The sequence below is a fragment of the Capricornis sumatraensis genome, chromosome 1 (assembly GCF_032405125.1).
Source record: "Capricornis sumatraensis isolate serow.1 chromosome 1, serow.2, whole genome shotgun sequence".
NCBI lineage: Eukaryota > Metazoa > Chordata > Mammalia > Artiodactyla > Bovidae > Capricornis > Capricornis sumatraensis.
The window spans coordinates 162,917,088-162,929,249 of NC_091069.1; positions in this window are offsets into that span (position 1 = coordinate 162,917,088).

Sequence of the window (12,162 nt, forward strand, 5' to 3'; positions counted from 1 at the left end):
TTAATTCAGCCAAAATAATCATTTTCCTTGATTCAGCATAAGTTTTGTTTTAGCTAATGAACATATGGTTGGCTTGACCAAGTTAACTTTGCAGTGTAGATCTTTAAAATCATAAAATATATGATCATATAGGGCATTAGACATCATACTATAAACAAAGAGATACAGAGTATATGAAATCGACTTCCCAAGGTCACATAATTGAAAGTGATAGAGCCAAAATGATGAGCCAGCTCTCTGAATTCCAGTGCAGAATGTGATGAGTCTCCGTTACATCATGATATTTAATTTCTTTGGTATCTCTTTTTACTATAGACAAGAGCTATTTTCTGTGCACTTAAGTAAATATTGATTTTTTTATAATGCCCAGGTAGTATATTCTGAAAGTTGTTGACAGAAAACAAAGAAAGTAGAAATAATTGGCCCCTGGGGTAAGATGGCCAGAAAAGTGTACAAAAAAAAAAAAGAAAGAAAGAAAGAAATGACTAGGAGATGAAAAGAGAAAAGAAAGTAATCAAGATCAGAAGCTGGAAAGAAGTTTAAAGAAACTAACCAAGGCTGGAGATCATGGCAAGGACCTTGTTTCAGAGGCTCTGAGCAGGGGCAGAGGCTCTTGAAGGCAGCCCTCTCGGCACTCTGATTTAGGAGAATGATTTGGGCTTGAACTTGAAGGTTGAATCTGCAGAAACACTGAAACTTAGTTCTTTGAGAGTTGGCAGACATAGCCTGAGTTTTCGATGACAGCAGCCATGGCTGTGTCCACCAGCTGAAGCTTGAGTGTCCAGCAGAGACATCTAAAATGGTGAGTAGAAGTTACCACGATGGGAAAAAAAGACATTAACTGGCAGAAATGAGCTGAGGTTCCAGCCAAAACCACACGGTAAAATGATGGGAACAGAACACTTCATTTCTCAACTTTTTTTTTTTTTCTGACTTCTCTGATTGCTAACAAGGCTGAATGCTACGGCCAGGAAGATGACAACTAGACAGAAAGGAACATGACTTTAGGTCAGGACCGGGGAACACTTTCAAAATTACTCTTAACCCCTGTCTAGTGCTTCTCTGATGGGTCTAGGGCTTGGTGCAAATTAACAAAGGAATGAGAACAATAGAATCTATATTTTTCTCCCCAACCAGTATCTTTACACTCTCCTAACCTGAATTAGCAAACTGACAAAGACTGTAACCAAGAAAAAGAAAAGTGAAAAGTGAAGTCACTCAGTCGTGTCCAACTCTTTGCAACCCCATGGACACCAGGCTCCTCCATCCATGGGATTTTCTAGGCAAGAGTACTGGAGTAGGTTGCCGTTTCCTTCTCCAGGGAACTACAGGACCCAGGGATCGAACCCAGGTCTCCCACATTGTAGACAGACGCTTTCTGTCTGAGCCACCACTTGATCTTAGCCAAAAGGCCAAGAAGCGAAGTTGTGGTCGTTCAGTTGCTCAGTCATGTCTGACTCCTTGGGACCCCGTGGAAGCCTGGCATGCTGCAGTCCATGGGGGCTGCAAAGAGTCAGACACGACTGAGCGACTGAACAACAGCAGCAGCCTCGGTTACGTTCTTTGTTGGTTTGCTCACTCAGATCCCTCACGTTAGCTCAAAGGCTCTGTGGGATTGTGGTTATAAGGAGCAACACCAAGGGAAATAAAGGGGAAGAGTAACAAACCTAAGGTGACAACAGAAAGAAGAGAACACGGGTCGGGCCTCATCTAGCTGCCCTTGGTAAATACCCGGAATGGGTCTGCCCAGAGTTCTGTCAGATGACTCCCATTTACTGTCCAAAAAAGTCATACCACCAAACAAAACTGATCGTAGCGTTAAAGCCATTCACCTATCACCAGAAAATACTCAGAGGCATTGGGAAGGCAGAGTGAAGTGGACGAAACAACAGGCATATGAGTTGTGAAAGGAAATTTGATGGTGGACCAGTCAACCGTGTAAAGAGTTAACACCTCTTAGGCATGTGAAACCATATGAAACCGGTGGATTCTTGTTCTAATATATTGGTCAAAACCCATGGAAGGTACATCAAGAGTGAAACTTAAAGTTTGGACTTAGGGTTATAATTATATGCCTGTATAGGTTCATTGATTGTAACAAATATACTGCTCTGATGTAGGATGTTGATAACAGGGGAAGACTGTGATAGTGAGGGGCAGGGGTAAGATGAGAAGTGTGTATTTTTCCCTCAAATTTTGCTATGAACTTAAAAGTTCTCTAAAACATAAAATCTATTTTTTAAAAAAAGTTAATTTCTCTGTTCTGTACTTTCTCTCTTGAAGACATAAATATATGTTAATACTGAATAGGAAGAGAAAGGAGAATTTGAGAGTTTTATCTATGGTAGAACCATTTTTGTATTACTAGTTTGGGATCAGCATAATTCCACTCTTATAAGTCATTGGGTTGAATTGGGTTTTTCTTATACATAAAGCTGTTGTACTGATTCAAAAGAACATACTTTGATGCCTAACAGATCTGAACATCACATAACTATAAACAGGACATTATTTCTGTGGCCAGTTAATGGAAAAGTGTGACAAGTACCACTCCTGAGTAACTCCTTTGGATGGCCAGTTTAGGGTCTGGAGATTTCACACTCAAGTAACTGATATAAAAAATTCCTTAAGAACCACTCCAGTGGCTCAGTGAATGTAGAGTTTAGTGGGAGAAACAGATTCTAAACAAATAAATACAGTATAGTGTGATAAGTCTGAAAATAAAAGTATATACAAAGAAGAGAAAATAAAGAAGAGGATATTATTTCAGGGACAGAGTGTGAAAAGTATTTTTTAAAGGCTTCAGAGAGGAGAGTGTTGACAGAGGCACTTCAGTATAGACCTTGACATCTGAGACATAGAGATGGGACTTGAAACCTTACCTAAGGATTATACCAGGAATGCAAGGAGGGCTCACTAATAGAAAATCTCTTAATTTACCATATAAATAAGGCTTAGGAGGCAAGATGCAGGATTAACTTCCATAGATACTGTAAAAGTCTTTGGCAAAATTCAATAACTATTTCTAATTAAAACTCTTGAGAAAATGAGATGTTTTCCTAACTCCATATATACATAATATATCTGTGCATATCTGTATCTATCCATTTATATGGAACTATATCTATATTTATATTATACATATATAGACTATTGTTATAAGGTATATAATGTATAATGTTACTATATAGTTAAATATAGTAATAATACAGTAATAACATCTATTACTATATAGTTAAATATATACACACATATACTGTAATATATATACTTGTATATATACTAATATATATATAGTTATAGTATAAATTACTATATATTTAAATATATATATACATATTCTATAGTATATATACATATACACATGTCCTATATCACTGTTATATACATACTACTGCAACTATGTTTGTATATGAATATATATATATATATTTCCACATGCAATAAGAAGAAAATCGACAAATTTGACTGCTTAAAGAAAAACAGTTTGCAGAGAATAAAGGGGAGTGAAAAGGCAAATGATAAACTGGGTGAAAATATCCACAACATATATCACAAATAAAGAATGATAATTTGCAAAATGATTAAGAACTTACAAATAGTGAGGATAATAAAGCTGAAAATTTCTGTGGGAAAAAATGGGTCAAACATATGACACCAATGAGTCACTAAAAAAGATATGAAAATAACACTTTAAAAAAAAATTTCAAATTCATTCATATTAAAAGAAATGCAAATTAAAACTTCATTGAGGCGCTATTTCTTCCCCTTCACTTGTGAAGAATTTGAGAAGTTGACAACATGCTCTGTTGTCAAGGCAGTGGGGGAACAGGCACTCTCCTGTGCTGCTGAAGGGAAGGCAAAATGGAACAACCACTGTGGACAGGAATTGATGATATCAAACCAAACTACATATTAATTTATCTTAGACTTAGCAGTTTCTCTTTAAGAATTTATCCTGAAGCTCAACTTCCAACAATATCAAACTATATATACACAAGATTATTCTTGACAGCGTTACTTGTCATTGCCAAGTACTAAAAAACTATCTAAATGTCCAAACAGGAGATTGATAGGATAAGCGATAGTAAATACCAAAAAAATGGAAGCTGTACAGCTGTAAAATCAAGAAAGAAAATCTCTGTTGACTAATATGAAGTGATTTCCAGGAGACATCATTAAGGGAAAAAAGCAAAGAGTATATAATATGCTACCTTTGTGTAAGAAAGAAGGAAAAATAAGGGGGAAATGTGTCTGTATAAATGTTTATGTATACAATTTGTATATTAATATTATGATATCTAGTTGGCCCTATTGGTTGTGGTAATTTTGATTGTGCATGTGTTGTAAGTAGCTATGCATGCCTGTCTTTCCCACATTTGTCTTCTGAACGAACCAAGAAGCAAAGGTATTCTAGTAGCACATCTGACACTCAGATCTTGTTCACTATAATTTCATGCTGAAAGGAATCAGAACTTTCAGAGAAATGTTTGCATAAGGGCAAAATAGATGTAATGTATGATTGGAATGTCTTATGTCAGAAAATAACACATTCCAAAGAAATGTTGGAGGGTACGTTAGAAGGATGCAGGAGTCAGCTTGAAGTCTCCTACTTGTTCAATCTAGGACAATTTGAATGCCAATATAAGTAAGTATACTAATGAATTAGAAGCCACTGAAAAAAGTAAGAATTCATAAATCCTTATTGCAGATACATAGGAAGAGAGAGATCTAGAGAGACAGGAGGAAGGGAGGGAGGGAGGGAGGAAGGGTAAAGAGAGAGCTTTTGCCTACAGTAGAGTGCTGAGAACCGATTGGTAAATACAGAGTGCTGGAGTTGGAAAGTCATTATTTTGTAATCATTATAGTAAAGATCAAATCAGGCTAGATTCATTGACAAATACTAAATAATGAGGATATTTTCGTGACAATCAAGGTATTTGCATGGTCTCAAAATGGTCCCCCTGAAGTATGCTTATTAGTTACAAGAGAGGAAAAAGAAACAGTAATTATGTAGTGGAGAAATTAAACAATTTGACTAGTAACCAAAATTAACTTCAGTGAGGGAAAAAAACATGGACATCTGCTGGACAAATGGACATCTGCTCCTTCAGATTTCATACCCTGGCGGGGACACACTATTCCCTTTGCAGCATTAAGGCAGAGAATGAATAAGCTGAATCCAGTCACAAAGCAACATCAGACAGACACAAATTGAGAAATGTCTAAAGGCCAAAAGGGGGCTTTAAAAATAAACCAGAAGCTTAAAAGACGTGGCAATTCATCGCCGCCAGGTGGCGCTAGTGGTAAAGAACCCGCCTGCCAATGCAGGAGGCATAAGAGACGGAGGGTAAAGATCCCCAGGAGAAGGGAATGGAAACCCACTCCAGTATTCTTGCCTGGAGAATCCCATGGACAGAGGAGCCTGGAGGGCAACAGTCCATAGGGTCGCAAAGAGTTGGACACGACTGAGCAACTGAGCATGCACACACAACTTTAGCCTGGATCCTTTTCTGGAGGGGTTAAAGCTACAAAGGAAATCTGGCAAATCAGAGCTGACAGTTGCCAGACCAGCTGACAAAATTGGAATATGGGCAGAAGACTGGATAAAAGTATCAATAACTCTACTCTGGTTATGTAAGAGAATATTCCTATTCTCAGGAAATACACACTGAAGTATATAGGGTAAACTGCCATAAAGTATATATAACTTACTTCCAAGTGGGTACGTGCATATGTATGCATATATCCATAGATACACGCATGCATATGTACATATACATGCACAGATAGAGAAAAGCAGATGATAATAATGTCAACAATAGATGAATCGAGGTAAAGGGGATATGTGGGAATTTTTTTTTTTACCTTTTTTATTTTTGCAAACATTTTTGAAGTTTGAATATATTTCCAAATATAAAGTTTTAAGAAAAAAGTGCTTAAAAGACCCTAATAAATAATCAGGCACGACTGAAGTGACTTAGCACACATAAATAATGCTTAATTTGACTCAAAACCAGCCTATTTTTTCAAACATGGCAACCCTTAGACAGAGATGCAAAGATCTGTTTATTTGAGGGAGTTTTCTTTCTCTATTCCTAAGTGTTGCTTAATCTCAAAGTTCAGGCAAATATCAATGAGGATTCATCCTGCAAATTCAGTGTTTTTGCTGCATTTCTGGGCTTGCTTACTCTGCCTTAGGCACTGGCTGGGACCCACCAAAACTTCAATCAATTTTTCTTTCTTATGGAAATGAATAGAATTCTTTGATTTCCCTAGAACTCCAGGGTAAACTTTTCCTCTCACCATTAAACCACTTTATATCAAAGGAGACTAAGCTGTCTCTCCCAAATTCACCTTGAAGAATTCAACTGAAGACAGAAACTTTGGTTCCTACTCAAACCCTTGAGCAGTGTTTTCTGTTGACACCTCAGCAGAAATCGTGGGAACAGTTCAAAGTCAAAGCAGGCCCTGTGGCAAGATGCCGCACACAAGGCAGTGAGGGATGATGCAAGCTCTGGTTCAGCCTTCCTACTGGAGGCTCCCCAAGCAGAAGACCCAGCAGTCACTTCCCTTTCTTCTACTACAGAACTTTATTCACGTCTCCAAATTTTTAGTAAACAGCTGGATCACTGTATGTTTAGTCAATAAATACTTAAAGATACTCTATCTCACCGAGACCAAACTTTCTAGTCTGTTGTGCTGCTTTGGTGGCATGTTCAAATGGAAACTCGCAGTCAAGGAAATGCAGGCTGTGAACGCCTCTGTTAGACTGGAATGTCCTCAGGAGTGTGAGGTTACTTTGCACAGCTCAGCAACCCCAGAGCGAGGGCAAGGTCTGGGACAAGTTAGTGCTCAATTACATATGGTATGAGTAAGTGACAGGAGGTGGCAAATAAGAGAAAAATGTTAGCCGAACAGAGAACTAAGCTAAAACAAGTGACAGTCTCTCACTCAATCTGGTGGGCTGAGATTTATGGGGTTTTTTTACTCCGTGTCTCACACCATCCACTTGAAAAATACATTCTTCAAAACGTTCTTATTGTCAGATTAGAGGAGACCAGAGCCTCAATCTGGGTAGTTTGGCTGATGCTTTAGATTGAACAGGTTTCTGGGTCAGTTTTAAAGTTTCTCTTTGGTGTAATCAGTCAGATCATCCACAGGTGCAGAGAAAAAGCCAGATCCAGGGAGCCAGTGAAAACGAAAATAAGTAGACAGACACAAAAATAAGTATACAGGGGGAGGGGAGGGGCGTGGATGAGGAGACATTTGTCAAAGGGCACAAACTTCCAGCTACAAGAGGTGAAAGTTCTAGAGAATCTAAAGTACAGCAGGGTGACTATCAGTGCGTGCTAAGTCATTTCAGTCATGTCTGACTCTGCGATCCCATGGACCGTAGCCCACCAGGCTCCTCTGTCCATGGGATTCTCCAGGCAAGGACACTGGAGAGGGTTGCCATGCCCTCCTCCAGGGGATCTTCCCAACCCAAAGATCGAACCCTCCTGTCTACATCTCCTGCATTGGCAGGAGGATTCTCTATCACCAGCGCTACCTGGGAAGTCCAGTTTATGTAGTACTATATAGCAATTTCATGTTTGAAAGTTGCTAAAAGAAATTGATGTTAAATGTTCTCACCATAACAACAACAACAAAAAGTAATTATGTGAGGCAAGGGATGTATTAACCTTATTGTAGTGAACATTTTCCATATGTATCATCTGTACATCTTAAACTTACTCAATGTTATATGTCAATTATCTCAGTAAAACTTGAAGAAGAAGGAAAAAAACAAGAGCACCAATTAGCCAGGTGAGGATCCATGGTCTGAACAGATCTCAGCAGGTCAAAGAATAGTCATGGGAATTCTGCGAGTGAAGCTTTTTCCTGATCACGAGCAAAGAGTTAAGTCTTAGGTAGGAATTTCTGGTCATCTCTTACTTTAAGGAGATAGTCCTGTTTCTAATGGCCAGAGAAATTCGGCCTATGTCATTGATTCTCAACTTGCTGTTGCTCCCTGTTGCCCAGGGTTTGGGCGGATGGATACTATTTCCAGTTTTCTCTGAAAATCCACGCACATTCTTCTACCTTGCTGAACTGGATCAGAGCATGAGGAAACCAAGAATCTTTGCTATGTCTAACAAGATTCTCGATGCCTTTCCCTCAGACCTGAGACTCTCACGTTAGGGGTCATGAATGCCCGTTGATACGGATGCGTGCCCGGGGGGATTCAAAGTCACCGGAGAAACTAGATCATCAGTTCTATTCAAGTGTAATAGATGGACAACAAAATTTGTTTTTTATTCAAATATAGTAGATTTACAATATTGTCTTAGTTTGGGGTATATAACAAAGTTATTCAGTTATACACACACACGCACATATACATCGTCTTTTTCATGTTCTTTTCCATTATGGTTTAAATACAGGATTTGAATATATCTCCCTGTGCTATGCAATGGGACCTTGTTGTTTATCCATTCTATCTGTAATAGTTTATATCCGCTGATCCTAAACTCCCAATCCATGCCTCTACCACCCCCGCTCCCCTTGGCAACTGCAAGTCTGTTCTTTATGTCTGTGATCTGTTTCTGTCTTATAAATAAGTTCATCTGTTTCATATTTTAGATTCCACATATAAGTGATATCATGTGGTATTTGTCTTTCTGACTTAGTATGATAATCTCTAGGTCTATTCATGCTGCTGAAAATGGCATTATTTCATTCCTTTATTTAGCTGAGTCATATTCCATTGTGTATATATATATATATATATACACACACACACCATATCTTATTTATCTATCTGTTAGTGACATTTAGGTTGCCTCATGTCTTGGTTATTGAAAATGGTGCAGCGGTGAACACCAGGAAGCATGTGTATTTTCAAATTATGGTTTTCTTTGAATACAGGCCCAGGAGTGGGGTTGCTGGATCACATGGCAGCTCCATTTTCAGTTTTTTGAGGCATCTCCATGCTGTTTTCCATAGTGGCTACACAAATTTACACTCCCGCTAACAGTATAGGAGGGCTCCCTTTCCTCTACATCCTCTCTAGCATTTGTTATTTGTAGATTTTTTTAATGATGGCCAATCTGAGCAGTGTATGATGGTTCCTCATTGTGGTTTTATTTTGCATTTCTCTAGTAATTAGCCACATTGAGCACCTTTTCATGTGCTTATTGGCCATCTGTATGTCTTCCTTGGACAAATATCTACTTATGTAAATTGAAAGAATGAATTGAAAGGATGAATGATTGCCTAGGGGCTCTGGCAGTAAGAATATACCCTTCTCTAGGGTTAGGGCGCCTCGGGTGGGAGAGTTGAGGCGTTCTGCCCTCGAACCACACACACACACCAGTCCCACCAGGATGGAGGTGCTGGAAACACCAGAGATGACTCCCATCCTGGCCATTCATACTCCTCATGCTGAGAACTTCACTAAGGATTTTCTAGGACTGGCTTTCTAGGACTGGTCAGAGCATTTCATCCTGGATGCTGAATATGGAGAAGGAGTAGAAAAAATTTTGAGTTTTGGCCTTGAGCAGAGGCTAGAGTGTATAACTAATATAAAGGCTTTATTATAAAACCACTCCCCAAATCACAACTCAAGTTTACCCTGGTAGCAGCGTGATTTTAGAACACTGGTTTCATATTTCTAGAAAAGGTGTTCCAGTAGTCTCAGGTCCAGCAAAAGAAGTCAAAGATTTGAGTAAAACAGTGTAATAAAGAGGGGAGGGATAAATGGCTTCAGTGTGTAAAGATACAGCCTTATATTCAGAGAAGGGAAAAAACAGAATATGGTTGGTTGGAAGGAGCATAAAGCTCACGTAGTTCAATCTTCCATCGAAGCTTTCACCACCTTCCTGTCTTATTGTTAACAAACTTGGCTTGGATGCTTCCAGTCTTAGGGACTCATTTCCTCCCTACTTCATTATTATGCCTAGCTCTGACTTCTAGAACATTCTTATTTATACTTGGCTGAAACAGAAAGGGATTTCCCAGGTGGTGCTAGTGATAAATAATCCCCCTGCCAATGCAGGAGACATAAGAGCCTTGGATTCAATCCCTGGGTCGGGAAGATTCCCCTGGAAGAGGGCACACGGCAACCCACTCCAGTAGTCTTGCCTGGAAAATCCCATGAACAAAGGAGCCTGGTGGGCTACAGTCCAAGGGTCACAAAGAGTCGGACACGACTGAAGTGACTTAGCACGCACACACGAAACAGAAAAATGTGCTAGGTAAATTTTACTTTCTCTATTTTTGCTACTAAAAAGAAGACGCAGCTGTGGGCACAGTTTAGGAAGGGTGCCTCAAGACGTGGCTGAGGTGGGAGGTTAGCTGCAGAGATTTCCGCAGATCAGAATTCTCTGAAACCAAATCTTCAAAAAGCCAAGAAACATACTAAGAGTTTTGACTATAACCTAATATTGAGAGAGTGGATAAGGGGAAAATACTAATGATTCATTATTTTATTTACTTTGTTTTAAAAAAGGTTTATCTGTGTTGGTTGAAGTTGTCTTTGTAAACTTATAATTTTAATAATAAGATTGGGAGGGAGTGATAATATCTGCTGTCAAACAACATGTTGTTTACTACTCCGGTGATGTGGCAACGTGGTATTTCCAAATGATGTCACCAAATCAAAATGTGGAATCAGGTCATTATTTGCTAAATGAATAACAAATGTACAGAGGTCATACTAGTTGTGATGGAAGGTCAAGTGATGATGAAGATGCCTACCAGCGTACACACACATGCTAACAACTGATGTCACTTGCATAATTCCAAGAACCTTGGGGTGGGGTGAGTAGAGACAGCGGATGGTTTTCCTGCCAGTTAAACTGAAATATTTTTCTCTAATCGCTTAAACTTATACACAACATAGATATCCTAACTTTTTTTTTTTTAAGAAATGGATTGATATGCCAAAGTGTTGATCTAAAGCATGTAAGACATAAATATCCCCCGGGGAGCTTTTTATAAAGACAGAAAAAAAGATGCCACCCCTAGGGGATCGGATTCAGTAGGGTTGGAGTGTGAACCATGAGTCTGTATTTACATAAGTTCCCAGCTGTTCTGTTGGTGCTGGTGATGTGGAGACATTTTTTTAGGGTAACTGAAAGGGAACTTACTATACGCATGAAGTGTGCCTTTATTACCAGAAGGTGGCTCCATAACATATTAAATCAGGCACTTTATAGTTAACTAGCTAACAAAAGAGCATTGACTTGGCTAAGCAAAAACAAGCTAACTAACTGGAAAGATAAAGATGTGGAGCTTCCCTCAGTTACATTTTTTTTTAGTGAAAGGGGTGGGTGGGAAGGGAGGATGGAAGAGGCTGCAGAAATATGGTGTGCTAGAAGGAATAAATGGACATTACACTAATTTTACAAAAGTATTATAGCAAACATGTGTTGTTAAAGGAAATCTTTAAACATATCAGAAACAGTTGATGTCTAATAAATAAAAAAAGGCAAAGATGCAGACTTCCCTGGTGGCACAGTGGTGAAGAATCTGCCAGCCAACGCAGGAGACACGGGTTCGAACCCTGATCCTGGAAGATCCCACGTGTCACGAAGCAACTAAACCCATGTTGTGTGCCTCAGCTGCGGAGCCCACGCGTCCTAGAGCCTACGCTCCGCAGCAAGAGAAGCCACGGCAATGGGAAGCCCACGCACTGCGCTAGAGAGTAACCCTCACTCCCCACAGCCGGAGAACTAGAGAGAGCTCACGCAGGAACGACTCAGCACAGCCTACATAAATACATAAGTAAAATTATCTTTTTAAAAAAAAGACAGAGAGGCTCAGAGGCTCTTCCCAATCACCAAGCTTTCACATCCGGAGGAAAAAATCTCAGGGCTGGTACTGCTACATACACTCACTCTTGTCTTGTTACAGAATCCTGGTTGTTGATCACAAATACCAGGTAGGCACAAAGTGGAGCCATATATGGACAATTCCTGTTTAAGCTGTTGCTGCTCCTTACTCAGGTTCTTAAAGACACTCACCTGGGTATGATCAGGGTCTGGGTCACAACCACGAGGTCTCTGGCTCTAGCCCAGATCAACAAAATGACTGACCCCTGCTCCTGACTCATTCCTCATGTCAGCAATGTCTGAGGTGTATCATACATGTCCACAAGGCAGTGTGCTTGGTGACGTC